A 16,590-nucleotide genomic window follows, 5' to 3' on the forward strand; every position below is an offset into this window, starting at 1 on the left:
CTAATAAATAAATAATTTAGGTTTTCAGAAAAAGTACAGAAATTGAGTTCATTTCCGTTTAACATCCTCCAAGAATAATGCTTCTTTTAAAGTATTGATATGAAATTATGGGTATATGTTATGTGTGCGCATGTGTATTCATAGCCTCTGGTATACTGTCAGCATCTGTTGAACCATTTATACATAAGGGAAGATACCAGTATTTTAGGAACTTTTATGCAAGGAGACTCAGTAATACAGTGTCTGCTTTCTTTTTTTTTTCTTTTGCCTTTATTTTAGTTTTCTTATATTTTATAGGACCGAGAGAAATTCTGAGGGGAAAAGAAAGACACCTGCATCACTACCTTACTACCCTTAAAGCTTCCCCCCTCCTCCACCCCCTGCAGTTGGGGGCTGAGATCTTGAACCTGGGTCCTTGTGCATGGTCATGTGTAATCCAAGTGTGCCACCTACCCGCCCTTGATGTGTATATTTCTTTTTTTTTAAGATTTTTAAAAATATTTATTCATTTTTCTTTTTGTTGCCCTTGTTGTTTTTATTGTTGTAGTTATTATTGTTGTTGTTATTGCTGTCACCGTTTGGATAGAACAGAAAGAAATAGAGAGAGGAGTGGGAGAAAGAGAGAGGGAGAGAAGATAGACACCTGCAGACCTGCTTCACTGCTTGTGAAGTGACTCCCCTGAAGGTGGGGAGCCAGGGGCTTGAACCGGGATCCTTATACCGGTCCTTGTGCTATGTGCCATGTACGCTTAACCTGCTGTGCTATCCCCCAACTTCCAATGTGTACATTTCTTAACCTGCCCTGATCATCTTAGTTGTCATGGGTCAAGAAGCTCTGTTGATAGAAATGCAGTTGGCATCAGGTTCTGAATTAATTTCAGTTTGACTGAGAAGATTATTTGTAACATTTGGATTCTGAAAAGGAATTTTATGATGGTTTTCTTTTCCAGTTAACGGTAGTTCAACTCTGATAAAGCTCATTGGCTATGATACTCCCACAGCTCAAAGTTTGATGAAATTGCATTTTTATTTTTACATCTGCACTCACTTCTTTACTATTTCATTTCATTATTCATTTGTTGGATAGAGACAGACATTGAGAGGGAAGGGAGAATTAGAGAAGAGAGGGAAGGAACATCTGCAGCACTAACATACGCAGCAGTAGCATCAGCAGCACTGCTTCATCACTCATGACACTTCCCTCCCTGCAGCAGTTAGGGGCCAGAGGCTTGAACCCAGGTCCTTCTACACTGTCATATGCACTGTACTGGTGTGTCACCACCTAGTTCCTGAATTACATTTTCAGACTGAAAATAGACTGGAATAGTCAGACTGGAATAGTCTGGGAATGATGATTCAAAACTACGATGAGGGCCAGGCGCTAGCGCACCGGGTTAAGCGCACATAGTGTGAAGCACAAGGATGTGCACAATGATCCCAGTTCAGTTCCCTGCGGGGGGTAGGGGGGAGTCATTTTGCAAGCCATGAACCAGGTCTGCAGATGTCTGTTTTTCTCTCCTCCTCTCCAACTTCCCCTCCTCTCAATTTTTCTCTGTCCTAACAGCAGTCATAACAAGAATAACAGCAGCAACAATGGACAAAAGATGGCCAACAGGAGCAGTTAATTTGTAGTGCCAGCACTGGGCCCCAGCTATAACCCTGGAGGCAAAAACAAAAACTGAAAAGGTGCCTGCTTTGCCATAGATTCAAGATCTGAGAGAAAGAAGGAAAAAAGCTAGAATTCTATGCACTACTACACAGAAGCCCCCAGCTTCTAGCAGAGCTGTGGGAGCAGAAAGTTGTTCTTTGTTCCCACAGAGCATGGTGGTATTGATTCCAAAAGTTTTTGTTGAAAAAGGATGGGGGAGTTGTACCCCTATTATCCTATGGTTTTTATCAGTGTTTGATTTTATAAATAAAAAAAATTGAAAAACAACAACAACACAAAGCTGTCTTTCTGCTAACTGCAGAAAGATAAAGGTTTTCTTAAAAATGTTTTAAGTGGAAAAAAATATTAGTTTGCTGCAAAATATATACCTGAAAGCAGAAGTACACTAGAGTTTGTAGTGAGGATCCCCCTCACACTTCCTCTCCACTATTCCAAGCTTTGGGTCCATGATTGCTCAACAATTTGTTTGGCTTTGTATGTGAACTCTCTTTTCAGTCACCAGGTTCCAGATGTCATCAGGATGCCGGCCAGGCTTCCCTGGACTGAAGACCCCACCAATGTGACCTGGAGCTCCACTTCCCCAGAGGCCCACCATACTAGGGAAAGAGAGAGGCAGACTGGGAGTATGGACCGACCAGTCAACACCCATGTTCAGCGGGGAAGCAATTACAGAAGCCAGACCTTCCACCTTCTACTACCCACAATGACCCTGGGTCCATGCTCCCAGAGGAATAGAGAGTGAGAAAGCTATCAGGGGAGGGGGTGGGATATGGAGATTGAGTGGTGGGAATTGTGTGGAGTTGTACCCCTCCTACCCTATGGTTTTGTTAATTAATCCTTTCTTAAGTAAAAAAATAAAAAATAAAAAAATATTAGTTTGGAACAGAAAAGGATAGAGATTCTTTTCAACTGTATTCTGTCAAGGTATCCTCCCCCCCAAGAAGTTGATAACTATGGTATAAAGGAGAGTGGAGACCTCAAAGACAGGGTGATTGTATACAAGGGGAGAGAAAAAAAACGGAAAAAAATAAAGACTGCAACTTGCTCCTAGGGACAGGAGAAAATTTTAAAATGCAGGAATTAATCAGTGTTTCATTAGTCATCTCCTTCATCTTCCTCTCTTTCCTCCCCCTCATCACCATCTTCTTCTCCTTCATCCTTGTCTCCTTCTTCATATCTTCTTTTTTTAAAAAAAATTATTTTTATTTGTTAATTGGATAGAGACGGTCAGAAATCAAGAGGGAAGGGAGGGATAGAGAGGGTGAGAGACAGAGAGACAGCTGCAGTACTGCTTCACCACTTGTGAAGATCTCCCCCCTGCAGGTGAGAATTGGGGGCTTGAACCCAGGTCTTTGTGCATTGTAACATGTGAGCTCAACCAAGTGCACCACCACCAGGCTCCCACTTCTTCATATCTTCTAATCTTTCTTCCTCTTCTTCTTCTTCTTCATCATCATCATCTTCCCCCTCGCCTTATTCATCATCCATATCAGGAACCAAGTAGTATTGTAGTGGATGTGGCCAGATACCATCTTTAATGACCTCTCTTAACTCACCTGCATCTGCATGAGAATGGTCAATAAAGCAGGTGAAGAAGGTCTCTGGTTCCTCATGCTGTCTCTTCCTGTTGATTTTATATTGTGTTTGACTTGAACATTTGATCAAATCCTTTCCAGATTTCCATTTGATTTCAGTGGATCCTTCAAAAGAAGGATCACCACTCTCATTCAGATAAAATTCTTTGGAGAGAACTTTATTTTCAAAGTAAGGGTTTTCAACAAAATAAAAGTCTATTCTATTACCTGATTTACTATCTTTGAATACTGCCACTTCAACTCTTGTCAAGTAATGCAGTGCCTCTTCATCCTCTTCCCCAAGCAGTGTAGACACTTGTGGGTGGTTGACAAATGTTACCCCAAACTTTGGCATATTGGCCAAAAATTCTGATCTCTTCTGAAAAAAGTAGTTGGCAGAGTTTGTTAAATTTCTGTTCTAACTTCAAAATTGTCACTCCCCAGACATCAGCTTGGTAAAAAAGCAACAGGATTGAATTGAATATATCCATGAAGTACAGAATGAAATAGACTTAAGGAACAAGCCAGCTAGGAGATTTCTGGAATTTTCTATCTCACCTTAACTCTAATCCCTGAGAGTCTCATCTAAGACTCTTTGCTGACTCTCTGCTACTTAAAAGAGTCAAAGTTCAGATATCTGCTAGGTAAGGAGGATGGCCTAGGTAGATAAAAGCAATGCATCAAGTGAGCTGAATGTACCGTGTTCCATTATATATATATCAGAGTTGTAGTTCTAAACTGAGCTATGTGGCTTAATAGAAAATAGTAGGGTCCTCATGTCTGTGGCTCATGTGACCTTGCTTGAAGCATATGGAGAAATCCAAAGTTTTTTTTTTGTTGTTTGTTTTTTTTTTAGGTGCTCGAGATACCTAGAAGTTGTCAGACAACCTTTTGATGACTGGTCCTTTGATTTAGAGATTTTCTTTGTTATCTTAAGTTGCTATTTATACAATCTTCTTTCATTCTCTCCTATGTCCCCTATTTCTCTCTCTCTCTTCCTCTCTCTCTATCTCTCCCCCCTCTGCCAGGACCTGAACCTGTCACCTTCTTCTTCTTCTAGCGTTTGCCCTTCTTCCGTAGCCAGTCAACAGCATCAGGTTGAGCCTGATGTAAAGTTTCGAGACCTCCTTTGAATCTGGAGAGGTGGCAGTCATTGACTATGTGGGTCATAGTCTGTCTGTAGCCGCAGGGGCAGTCCGGGTCATCTCTGGCCCCCCAGCGATGGAACATAGCGGCACACCGGCCATGGCCTGTTCGATAGCGATTGAGGAGGGCCCAATCATAACGTGCTAGGTCAAATCCGGGTTGACGCTTGCAGGGGTCTGTGATGAGGTGTTTGTTTTTTATCTCAGCTGACTGCCAACTCTGTTTCCAAGAGACTGGAACAGAGAAGTTCAGTGTAGTCATAGGGGACCAGATAGGGTGACGAGACGTCAAGCGTTGGACAGGGTGGGCGAAGATATCCCAGTATATTGGCAGGTCCGGTTGAGCGTAGACGTGGGAAATGAACTTAGATGATGCCGCATCCCGACGAATATCTGGCGGGCGATGTTGCTAAGAACTGGCATCCATGGAACTGGGGTGGAACGGATGGTTCCAGGAATTATCCTCATGGAGGAATATAATTTGGAATCGACCAAGTGGACATGGGGGCTACAGAACCATACTGGGGCACAGTATTCTGCAGTGGAATAGCATAATGCCAGAGATGATGATCGTAGTATGGAAGCGCTCACGCCCCATGAGGAGGTGGCCAGTCTTGCAATGATGTTATTCCTTGCGCCCACCTTTGCTGCAGTTTTTATGAGATGTTTGTGAAATGACTGAGTGCGATCGAGAGTAACGCCAAGATAGATTGGCTGGACTTCATGCTGGATTCTCATATCGCCAACCTGCACATTAAGCTCACGCGAGGCCGAAGCATGGTGTAGATGGAAAACAGATGATACCGTTTTTGCAGTGCTAGGGATTAGTCGCCATTTTTTACAGTAATCACATATCAGAGACATGTCTTTCGTGAGTGTTTCCTTGAGGATGTTGAACTTGGATGCCTGAGTTGCACAGCAGATGTCATCGGCTTAGATGAACTTCCTTGAAGAAGTTTCTGGGAGGTCATTGATGTAAATATTAAATAGCATAGGAGCCAGAACAGAGCCCAGGGGGAGGCCACTTGAGACAAGTCTCCATCTGCTAGACTTGTCACCCAGATGCACCCGGAATCTTCTGTTTTGGAGAAGAAACGATATAGTGTTGGCCACCCATGAAGGCAGGCATCTTGAGATCTTGACTAGGAGACCATGGTGCCAGACCATGTCATAGGCTGCTGTGAGATCAACAAAGACAGCACCCGTCTTTAAATTCACTCCTGCTGCCACGGAACATTCTCCTAGGCCCCTGCATCTGGTGTACAGCAGGGCAGGTGAGCAGGGAGTCTGTGCCCGAGAAGAGGCCTCCCCACAAGAAGCACAGCATCTTAGCATGCCAGGTTTGTAACTGCCTCAGGTTTGCACATCCCATGGCCTAACTGCTCTGCAGGGCTGATGATGTCTAACTTTTCAAACACTAATTAGTGTCTATGGGTGCCACAGCTCCAGTGTCCAAACCCTAACCAAATCTTCATCTCACAGCACCCTCATTGGTTACATTATATAACTGATCCTTCTTCACTTGAATCACATCCTTTGTGTTTTATCCACCAAAAGGTAGTAAGGGGCTGGCAGGTGGCTTCCTCTGAGTGCACACATTACCATGCACGAGGACTCACATTCAAGTCCTAGGTCCCACATGGGAGCATCTAGAGGACCCAGGGAAGCTTCATCAGTGGTGGACAGTGCTGTAGTGTCTTCCCTTTTCTGTTTCTCCCCCCCACCCCCAGGACTAACCAAGGAAAAAAGAATGGTCTCTGGGGCCAGGTGGTGATTCACCTGGTTGAAAAGCCATAATCACTTGTCAGCATAGCAAAACTTAGAATACTTAATCTTTCAGGTGTTTGATGCCACTTTATCTCTCTCAGAAATTCCTCTGGCTGTCCCTGTCATATGTTTGTGCCATGCCATGAAAGGCAAAGTCTATTTGAGTGCAATTCTAAACAATTGAAGAAGTTGTCTCTGAGTGTTAATACCATCCTCTTATCCCAGGACTTTCAGGAATCACTACACCTTTTAAATGAAGCCTGAAGTGACTGACTTAGCATTCTGGTGGGTCATCTCAGCTAGAAGTAATTTGCCTCCACATCTTCCTGGCACACCATCTTCCCACCTTTCAGAAGCTCCTTCACTTAGCTTGCAGCTGATACAATGAGTATGTGTATCAATTCAAGTCTCAGGAGAACCGAACAAGAATCATTTAAGGGGGCTTTATAGCCCACAATGTGTCTCTGTGCACTAACACTGGACTTAGGAAGTTTGCTTCTTGTGGGGCTTGGCTGTGGAGCACCTGGTTCAGCATGCATGTTACCATGTGCTGGGACTCCAGTTCAAGCCCCCGGTCCTCACATGCAGCAGGGAAGCTTGAGGAGTAGTAGTACAGCAGTATCTCGGGTCTCTCTTCTCTCTCTCTCCCTCTCTATATTCTCTGTCTTTATCCAATCAATAACAATTAAAATGTAAAGTAAAAAATAAAGAAGTTTGATTCCTGACTTTAAAGTGCCAGAACTCTACTTCTGTCTCTGTCTTCCTTTTCTGAAAATAAATTTTTATGGTCCTGAAGGTGGGCAATGGCTAGAACACTGGACTCCAAAGCATGAGATTCTGAGTTCAGTGTGCCAGAGTGATGCTGTGATTATTTCCCCTTCTCTCTCATGTTAATACGTAAGTTTTTTTTTTTTTTTTTTTTTTTTTTTTTTTTTGCCTCCAGAGTTATCACTGGGGCTTGGTGCCTGCACTATGAATCTGCTGCTCCTGGGGGCCATATTTCCCATTTTCCCATTTTTGTTACCCTTGTTGTTATTGCTGTTATTGTTGTTGGATAGGACAAGGGAAATTAGAGAGAAGGGGAAGAAAGGGAGAGAGAGACACCTGCATACCCGCTTTACCGCATATGAAATGACCCCATCCTTCATGTGGGGAACCAGGGACTTGAACTGGGATCCTTAATGCTTGTCCTTGTGCTTCACACCATGTGAGCCTAACCCGCTGTGCTACCACCCAGCCCCCACCCCCAATAATTGTTTTTTAAAAAGTAGGAAGGTGGGTGGTGAAGTAGTAAAGTTGAGGGTCCAAGTGGTGATGTACCTGCCCAAGTATGTGCATTAAAATGTACAGGAATTCAAGTACTCCAGTTCCCAACTGCAGGAGGAAAACTTCCATGGGTGGTGATGCAGAGCTGCAGGTGTCTCTGTCTGTAAACCTCTCTACCTCTGTCCAATAAAACAAGTTATTTTTGTTCAGCTATTTATTTTTCAAAAAATAGCTAATGGGTAGTGTGCTGCTTTGTCAAGTGTGCACCCATGTTCAAGTCTGGCCCCCAATGATTTGAAGGAAGATTTGGTGCTGTGGCTTGTCTGTCTATTTCTCTCTCTCTCTCTCTCTCTCTCTCTCTCTCTCTGCCTATATAAAAAGAAATGAAGGCTACACATAGGATTTTATTTGGGCACATACACATAGTCACTTATCTCTCTTGATTGGTGACTAGTGTACTACCAATTAAGCAATATGTGAGAATCTTAGGGCCAGGTGGTGCACCTGGCTAAGAACGCACAGTACAGTGCACAAGGACCTGGGTTCAAGCCCATGGTCCCCCCTGCAGGGGAAATGCTTCACGCGTGGTGAGGCATGGCAGCAGTTGTCTCTCTGTCTCTCCTTTCTAACTCAGTCTCCCCTCTCAATTTCTGCTGTCATCAAATATAAATAATGTTCTTAGAATTTGCATTTAGTCTTAATGAGGACAGAAGAGATTTCATCTCTAATAGAGTTAGTAGTTTAGAAGAAAGAACATATATCATTGTATTTTAATATAGAAAGTCATAACATTTTTGGAAACTCAAAACACAGGTTGCTTAAATTCATTGCTTAGTTTTTGTTGGTGGTGGTGTTTTTGTTCTTACTGTTATTGTTTTACAAAGTGATTCAGAACATACTGGTTTTATTGACATTGTTGTACTTTACTTACTAGGTAAAACAAAGCAAGAAGTTTCTGGGTTTTGAAAGGTATGTCTCATTTTGAAGTCCTACTTCAAAAATATACTACCATTGATTTAGTTTTGATAACTCATCTCTAAGATGTTATCTACTTATAATAATCAATGAGTTAAAAGAGTGAGAAAGGAAAATCAATGCAGCAAAGATGTTTCTCAACATATATATTCTTATCACCTGATCAGCTGAAACAAATGCAGTTGAAACAAATTTAGAAGAGATCGTGTTGCTTTTTTTATTTTCTTTACGTATTTATTTATTTAATCAGAGCCCTGCTCAGCTCTAGTTTATGGTGGTATGAGGGACTGAACCTGGGACTTTGAAGCCTCAGGCATGAGAGTCTCTTTGCATAACTATTATGCTTAGAATAGATCTTTACTAGAAGACCTGACTATGAAGAACACCAAACTAAAGGGTAGTTATAAGAGTTACTTCCTGATGGGTGGTTTGAAAGCAAGTTCTGCCACATATATGAGATAGTTTAATTAAATGTATTTTCTTTGTACTATATACACTCATTTAATATGCAAGGATTAATATAATGCAGAAGTTCATAAACCTATATTATTTTATGTTCATTAATAAATACATGCTACAGAAAATATATTTATTGATCCTGGAAATATTTTAACATGAAAGAATGACAAGAAATTTAATTTAAAATAGCTAATATTGAAGAGAATTTTTATTTATTTATTTTTCACCAGAGCACTACTCAGCTCTGGTTTATGGTGGTGTGGAGAATGAACCTGGGACTTTGGAGCCTCTGTCTTGAGAGTCTGTTTGCATAACCATTATGCTATTTACCCCACCCAAGAGATTTTTTTTAAAAAGTTTTACATTCTCCTATAAGTAAGGACTGGGGCTTGAACTTGGGTTCTTGTGCATATTAATGTGTGCATTCTACTGTATGTGCCAACGCCTTTCTCCCACATCCCCCACCTTTTTTTTTTAAGATATATTTATTAACGAGAGAAAGATCACTTTTCTGGGTAATTGACTTCAGAACTCATGTTTGCAGGCCCTGTGCTCCCCTGCTTTACCTACCACTCCTTAAGATATTAAGTGCTCCCATTTTTTCCTTCATTATATTATATTTTCTTCAATAAATATGTGTTAAATGGGGAATAAATGAATTGCCTACCTCTTGCATGGTGGGTTCTCTCTCTGCCCCATCATCACGCCTCTTATCTCTTAGCAACCAACCAAGTGCCTGGTAAAAGCTAATATATGCTCAGTAGACATGGGTTAACTTTCTGGCAAGTTTTGAATAATACAAAAGTGAGGGCATTGTAAATGTCTTTTCTTTCAGATACATTCCCAGCCTGTCCTTATTCAGAGTGTGAGTCTTTGGGTTGTGTGGCAGCTGAGGGATGTGAATGAAAAAGTGACTGTCATGTGGGTTTTGCAATGCAAGTCCAAGCTTGCAGAAAAGCGTATGTGCATTGAGGCAGCTTAGAAAACTCTGACCCAGTTCATTTCTGTCTGTTTGCTTAAATCCCTATACTCTCCCTGCACTTCACTCTGTGTGTTTCTTACCTAGGCCAACTCTTGGACTACTTGAAAAGTAACCCATACTCTTGGTGATCAGTAAATAAGAGAGAAAAATGAGCAAAAAGTTCCCTGAACTCTTCTTCCCCTTCACTTAAAATGTCACATGGTCCCCAAACAACCACAGCCAACACTTTTGTGTATCTGTCCTCAAAGACTGATACAAGTTTGGAAAGTATAGTTGTGCCAGGGACCAACCTTAGCAGTTAACTTAGTACCACCTGGCATATAGGTTTGGCCCTGTGCCCACTGCACTATTCTCCTGTTTGTTTTTTTTCAGAGCAGATTATTGGCAGGGGAATAGCCATGGTGCCCTAGCTTTACTGTGGACTGAAGCCTGTGTGGTCTGCACTGCGAGTAGAGTCCAGCTAGTCCCTAGTCTCTGTTGGGACAGACTGGGGAGTAGGATGGAACAGTTGTTTCTTTCTCTTTTTTTCCTCCAGAGTTATTTGCCTGCACTGAGAATCCACTGGATGTTATTTTTCCCATTTTGTTGCCCTTGTTGTTGTGCTTGTTGTAGTTGTTTTTGTTGGGAGAGCTGTTGTTGTTGTTGGATAGGACATAGAGAAATGGAGGGAGGAGGGGAATACAGAGAGAGGGAGAGAAAGATAAACACCTGGAGACCTGCTTCCAACACTTACAAAATGACCTCCCGCAGGTGGGGAGGCAGGGCTCAAGTCGAGATCCTTACTCTGGCCCTTGGGTTTTGCGCCATGTGCATTTAAAATGCTGCACTACCACCCAGCTCCCTAGAGCAGCTGTTTCTATCACTGATGGAGTTCTAGTTCTTGCCTTGGGCAAGGTTTACATGACTGTGTTTAACGTGTGAGAATTCACAACTAGCAGTTGAAGAGGGGGAAAAAACAGTGCAGGATGATGGGGCACAGGTAAGGGAATGGAGGGGCAACTGGATAAAGAAGTGTCAAATGAGATGAGACAAATACTGCTTTGTAATTTAAAAATAAAGACTATTGGAGGTGATGATACAGAGTGAAATAAGGGAGAGAAAGGCAGCTACCATTTGGTTTTGCTCATGTGTGGAATATAGAGGGTTGAAACACAAACTTAGGAAAGGAGGGGGGTGAGGGACGGAAGGGAAGGGAAAAAGAGAAGGAGAAATGATAAATAATGAAGGAGAATGAAGAAAGGAGGAGAGAGATGAAGGGGGTGTGTGGGAAGAGGAGCCAAATTGTCTCTAAGACTTTGTGAGGTGGGTCAGGTGGCAGTGCACATGGACTGAAGCACAAGGACCAGTGTAAGCATCCTGGTTTTAACCCCAGGCTATTCATCTACAGGGGGTTGCTTGACAAGTGGTGAAGCAGGTCTGCAGGTGTCTACCTTTCTCTCTTCCTCTCTGTCTTCCCCTCCTCTCTCCATTTCTCTCTTTCCTATCCAGCAACAATGATGTCAATAACAACAATAATAACCACAAGGATGATAAAACAACAAGGGCAACAAAAAGGGGGGGGGGAACACAAAAACCTCTAGGACTGGTGGAGGTACCAAGCCCCAGCAATAACACCAGAAACAGAAAAACAAACAAACAAAAAACAATAAAAAAACTTTGTGAGAACTATGGTTATTTTGTGGTGGGGGTAAGGGTGTCACATAACTCTGGTCGTGGGTGTAATGTGCAACTATACCCTTGTAATCTTATCATCTTGTCAGCCATTATCATATCACTGATAATAGTGAAAAAAGTTCATCCCAGCTGTAAACTCATTTTTTTATTTAAGAAAATAACATTAAAAAAAAAAAGTCAACCTAAACTGGAGTTGGTGTATTGCACCAAAGTAAAAGATTCTGGGGTGGGTGTGTGGTAGAGTCCTGGAAAATGATGACAGAGGACCCAGTGGGGGTTTTATTGTTATGTGTAAAACTGAGAAATGTTATGCATGTAGAAGCTATTGTATTTACTGTGGAATGTAAAACATGAATCCCCAAAAAGTAAATTTAAAAACATAAAAATAAAAATTAAAAGAAAATATGAAAGAGGGGGAAAAAACCATCAACAGAGAGAGTCAGAGTGACAGCCTGTGGACCATATCTGGCAGCAACATTCTAGCAAAGGGGTGGGGGCTGGGGGCCAGGCGCCCAGGTGATGACCTCTGAGCCTTTGTTGCTTGCTTGCCTGGCCACGCCCCTTCTCCAGGTTGCCCAGATTTTCTCTCTGAATCCTGAGAGTGCAGGAGGGCAGGAACCTAGCTCCTCTGTAACACTGCCCTTCTGGGAGTCTTGCCCAAAGTACTGAGCCCAGGGGGTGTGGAGGGGAGGCTAAGAAGAGCCTTTGCCCTTATATTAAAAAAAAAAAAAATCAAATCGCTCATTCAGTTATAGCGTAATTTCGAGGCACAGTCGGAAGTCAGACAACCCCCGTGCCTGCCTTGGTGGGCGAACCCCACCGCCCACCTCCTTTGGTAGGGTGGGCATCATGCGCCCTGCGGACAAGACAGGCCTCGGCCCTTCTGCCGCCATGGGCGCCACTGCAGAAGAGTTGACGATCTGGAGACAGCACATGAATAAGAACAAGCTGCACACCCTAGCTCGGCTGAGCCGGGATGGTAAGGACACCACCCACCCCTCTGTGTCCCTCTCCGTGGGCAGGCTGGCTGGGCTGGGGGGCGGGTAGGAGGAATCCACACTCTGACAGCCTGGGGTGCCCCAAACTCTTATATGATCTGTATACTGGCACCAAGTCTGTGTCCAATAAATGCCACTCAACACAGCCACCTCCTGGCTTCCTGGCCAGGACTAGACAGCCGGTGGCGTCCCTGATTCCTGGGGTTGTGTTGTGTTAAGAAACTGGGGTGAGGAGGGCCCAAGTTCAAGGCCCCAGTTCCCACCTTCAGAGGGTGGAGATTTTTAGGAGCAGTGGAGTAGTGCTGCAGGTATCTCTTCAGTTTCTCTTACACTTTCTCTCTCCCCCTCTGTTGGAAAGTAAGGAGGGGGAAACCATAAAAAGAGCTGCTTAATGTTTGGGAGAGGACCAGAGCAGCATCCCCTAGAAGACTTTCTAGGCTTGTTTGAAAGAGGATGCTGATCTCTTGGCAAAACAGATGCCTCAAGAATGGCACCACCACTACCATTAAGTCACTGGGCTCTTGCCCAGACTCTCACTAAATGATGTGAGATGAACCAGGAAGAGGCATCTCTTCTTTCCCTTCCCTGACATCTATTCGACTTCCATATTTTTATAAGAACTTTATTCTGCTGTCAGGAACAGGAGTGCTATGTTTTGGTTCACTGTCAGTCGTCTTCCTCTGTGGGACATTTAATTACTTTCCCAGCTTTCACATTTCCATTAAATTATAGTTAAAACATTTCTTACTAAATATCAGCTGATTTTTCTCCCAGAAACAAATTCTGAAATTAAACATCACAGGTAATGATTTTATAGGTCTTCTTTTTAAAAATATTTTAAAATTATTTATTTACTTATTTCCTTTTGTTGCTCCTGTTCTTTTATTGTTATTGTTGTTGCTATTAATGTCATAGTTATTGAATAGGGCAGAGAGAAATGGAGAGAAGAAAAAGATAGATACCTGCAGCAGACCTGCTTCACCCTTTCAACCCACTGCACTACCGCCCGACTCCCGATGTTATGTGTCTTAAGAAATCTATGCCTGGGCAAATTTCTCAGTTTTTTTCTTGATTTCTTTCTAAATTTTGGTAGTATTCTTTTCATCAAGCCATTTGGAGAGCCCATTCTGTGGCTTGGTGTGGCTAGAGGTCAGTTGCCTGGGAGATGAGTATGTCACAAAGACCACCCTGACTGCCAGTCACCAGGTCATAAAGGTGGACATTGTTGGGGAATCAGTATGTGACAAAGGTCAGCCTGGATGCAAAGTCCCAGGTCATAAAGGTGGACATTGCCCAGCACCACCAAGTGTATGGCTGTGTGCTGGGTACTGGGGAACTGATCAAAGTCAAACATTTTGAATTTATAACCTAGTGTTGGGAGATACACAAAACCCAGTAAGCACAGATATAAATGCACATGTATAGTGAGTGTGAGGAGTAATTTGTATGGTTATAAGGAATGCTTTTTTAAAATTTCCTTATTGGTGGATTAATATATTCATTTAACAGTAAATACAGTAGTTTGTAGATGAATAACATTTCTCATGTTTTCCACATAACAATACAACCCCTCTGCCATCATATTCCAGGACCTGAACTACAAGAAAGACATTTACAGAGGGCGAGGGTGGGGTATGTTTCAAGGCTGACTAAAGAAGGGGGAGATGTGAAGTGAGAATCAGGATCAGTGGAGCAGGAGGGGAAGATTTGTTTTTTTTTGGTAGAGGGAACAAGGAGAACAAACACACTTAACTGAGGGTGGATGGACAGTTTGTGGAAGGAGGTGAAAGACAACACTATGGCTGCTGTCTGACTGGGCATGGAAGTATGTGATTTTTTTTCCCACCAAGGTTATAGTTAGGGTGTAATGTTGGTAATACAAAGTCAGAACTCCTGGCAGCAATATTTTCCTTTTCTTTTTTAATAGGACATCAGAATTTAGAGAGTAGGGAGAGAGAAAGATAGACACCTGCAGTCCTGCTTCAGTGCTTGTGAAACATTCCCACTGCAGGTGGAGAGCCAGGACTCAAACTCAGGTCCTTGCACAAAAAACTATGTGCACTTAACCCAGCCAAAGTGTTTGCTTAATGAGAGGAAAAAGTCATGTTATTCGGGGCACTGTCAGTCACATCACATAGGTTGGCATTGAGGATAATCCTAATGAGGGGGTAGAAGAGAAGTGAACCCCCAAGATCTGTGCTGGGAAACACTGGCTCAGGTGGCAGTGTGGAGAATTAAGTGGATGTCAGGATTGCCTTTATGAGTGATCTAAGTGACAGCTCAGGTGGTGGCACAGTGAATAAGATGTTGGACTCTGTTTCATGTATTTGTTATTTGTTTGCATAGAGAGTACAAAAGTTCACAAGAACAAAGTTTCATTTAAGGAGTTGGAGGCTGGGCTTGAACCTGGATAGCACACATGGCAAAGTACTTCAGTGTCCAAGGAAGCATTTTGCTGGCCCAGGTTGTTGGATTTTCAAGCTTGAAGTCTCAAGAATAATTCCATGACATCCTATGCGCAAAAATGGTTCTCTGATTCTGTCTCTTTCTCTCTACTAATTCTTTTCCTCGTAGGGTTCCCCCCTCCGCAGCCCTCCCCCATGTTTTAAACTTTAATCAGGAAAATGAAAAGGCCACACACTAGAGAAGCATGTGGGCCACTCAGGCAAAAATGGATGACCTAACGTGGAACAATTGTTTCCTTTCAGAGTTATCTAAGAGAGAAAGGATGGCGATTTGGCCTGAATTGGTAGAATGAAATGTAGAGAGTGGACAGACTTAAAGGACAGATGTGAAAATCTATTGGTTACAGTGATGTAGTAAATGATAGGATATAGCAGAAAGGAACTTTCCAAGCAGCTTTTGAGTTTGGATCCATGCAAGTGAATCAAGTGATGATGCTATTCGTCGAGAGCAAAAGCCTACATCAAAGACAAGATTTAAAGGAAGCCCGATTCTGGCTTTAAGTGAGTTAGGTGTGGTTTTTCCCAGAGCACTGATTTTTGTTGGCTTATGGCTGTGCTGGGAATTGACTGTTGGACCTCAGAGCTTCAGGCTTGAGTCTTTTTGTATAACCATTGTGCTATTTATTTCTCCAGTCCAAGCATATCGATTGTGGGATATTCAGGTAGGAAGTCACATGCATAGGATCAAAAATGTGATTTTGTGTGAGTGTGTTGGTGGTAGAGAGTTGGGGGGAGGGAACCTTGGCTTTTGAATTTGCCTTTGGCAGAGATTGGCATAGTGATGGTTGGCAAGGCCCTGGGCATGATGTAAGCAGAGGGGATGGAGGGAAATAAGAGAATGTGGAGCTAGACCTCAACAAGCTCCAACACTGATGCCTAAATTGAGCTAGTGAACCTGCTGAGGGAACTGAGAAGAAATGGCATAGAGACACAGGGAATCCCAAGAGAGAATGGTGCCACAAAGCCATCCTTTGATGCCACAAGCCCTCATCGCCAGGGCACAGTGGGTGCATGCCAGGTGAGCTTGTCGGCAAGGTAACAGTGTCAGTGACTCCTGCAAAAACCTCACGGTTGAAGGACAGACAAGTATTTTCAAATATAAAAGTCATATTCCAATTCTCTGACACACTGGCATATTGGGGCATCAGAAAAACTAGTTCAATACCAAGTCTGTAAGGTTTCCAAGTCTATTCCAACTGAACTGCAGAGGACTGAAACTGTTCTAGAGGGCACCAGGTGGTATCCCACGGGCTTATGTGCACATAGTGCAAACTGCAAGGAGCTGCACAATGATCCTGTTTCAACCCCTTGGTTCTCCACGAGCAGGGGGGTCAATTCACAAGTGGTAAAGCAGGTCTGCAGGTGCCTTTCTCTTCTCTGCACTATTTTCTCCTCTCAATTTCTCTCTGTCCTATCCAAAAAAAGAAAAAAAAGGAAAGAAAAAAAGGTGTCCAGGAGCAATGGGTTCATAGTGCAGGCACTAAGCTCCAATAGCCCTGGAGGAAAAAAAAGAAAAACTTCTTGGAGTGAATACTGTGCATGTGTTCTCTGTCTTCAATGAGAAGTAGGAAATATCAGGTCAAAGGAATTTAATGCTGCTCTTATTAGGACATCTA

The 16,590-nt window shown here is 42.9% G+C and overlaps 1 pseudogene; it reads left to right on the plus strand.

Annotated features, from left to right (window-relative positions):
• LOC132533990 (polycomb protein EED-like) overlaps window positions 1–16,590 on the plus strand; it is a 474,032-nt pseudogene that overhangs the window by 343,370 nt on the left and 114,072 nt on the right.

This window comes from Erinaceus europaeus, chromosome 17, assembly GCF_950295315.1.
Source record: "Erinaceus europaeus chromosome 17, mEriEur2.1, whole genome shotgun sequence".
NCBI classification, from domain to species: Eukaryota; Metazoa; Chordata; class Mammalia; order Eulipotyphla; family Erinaceidae; genus Erinaceus; species Erinaceus europaeus.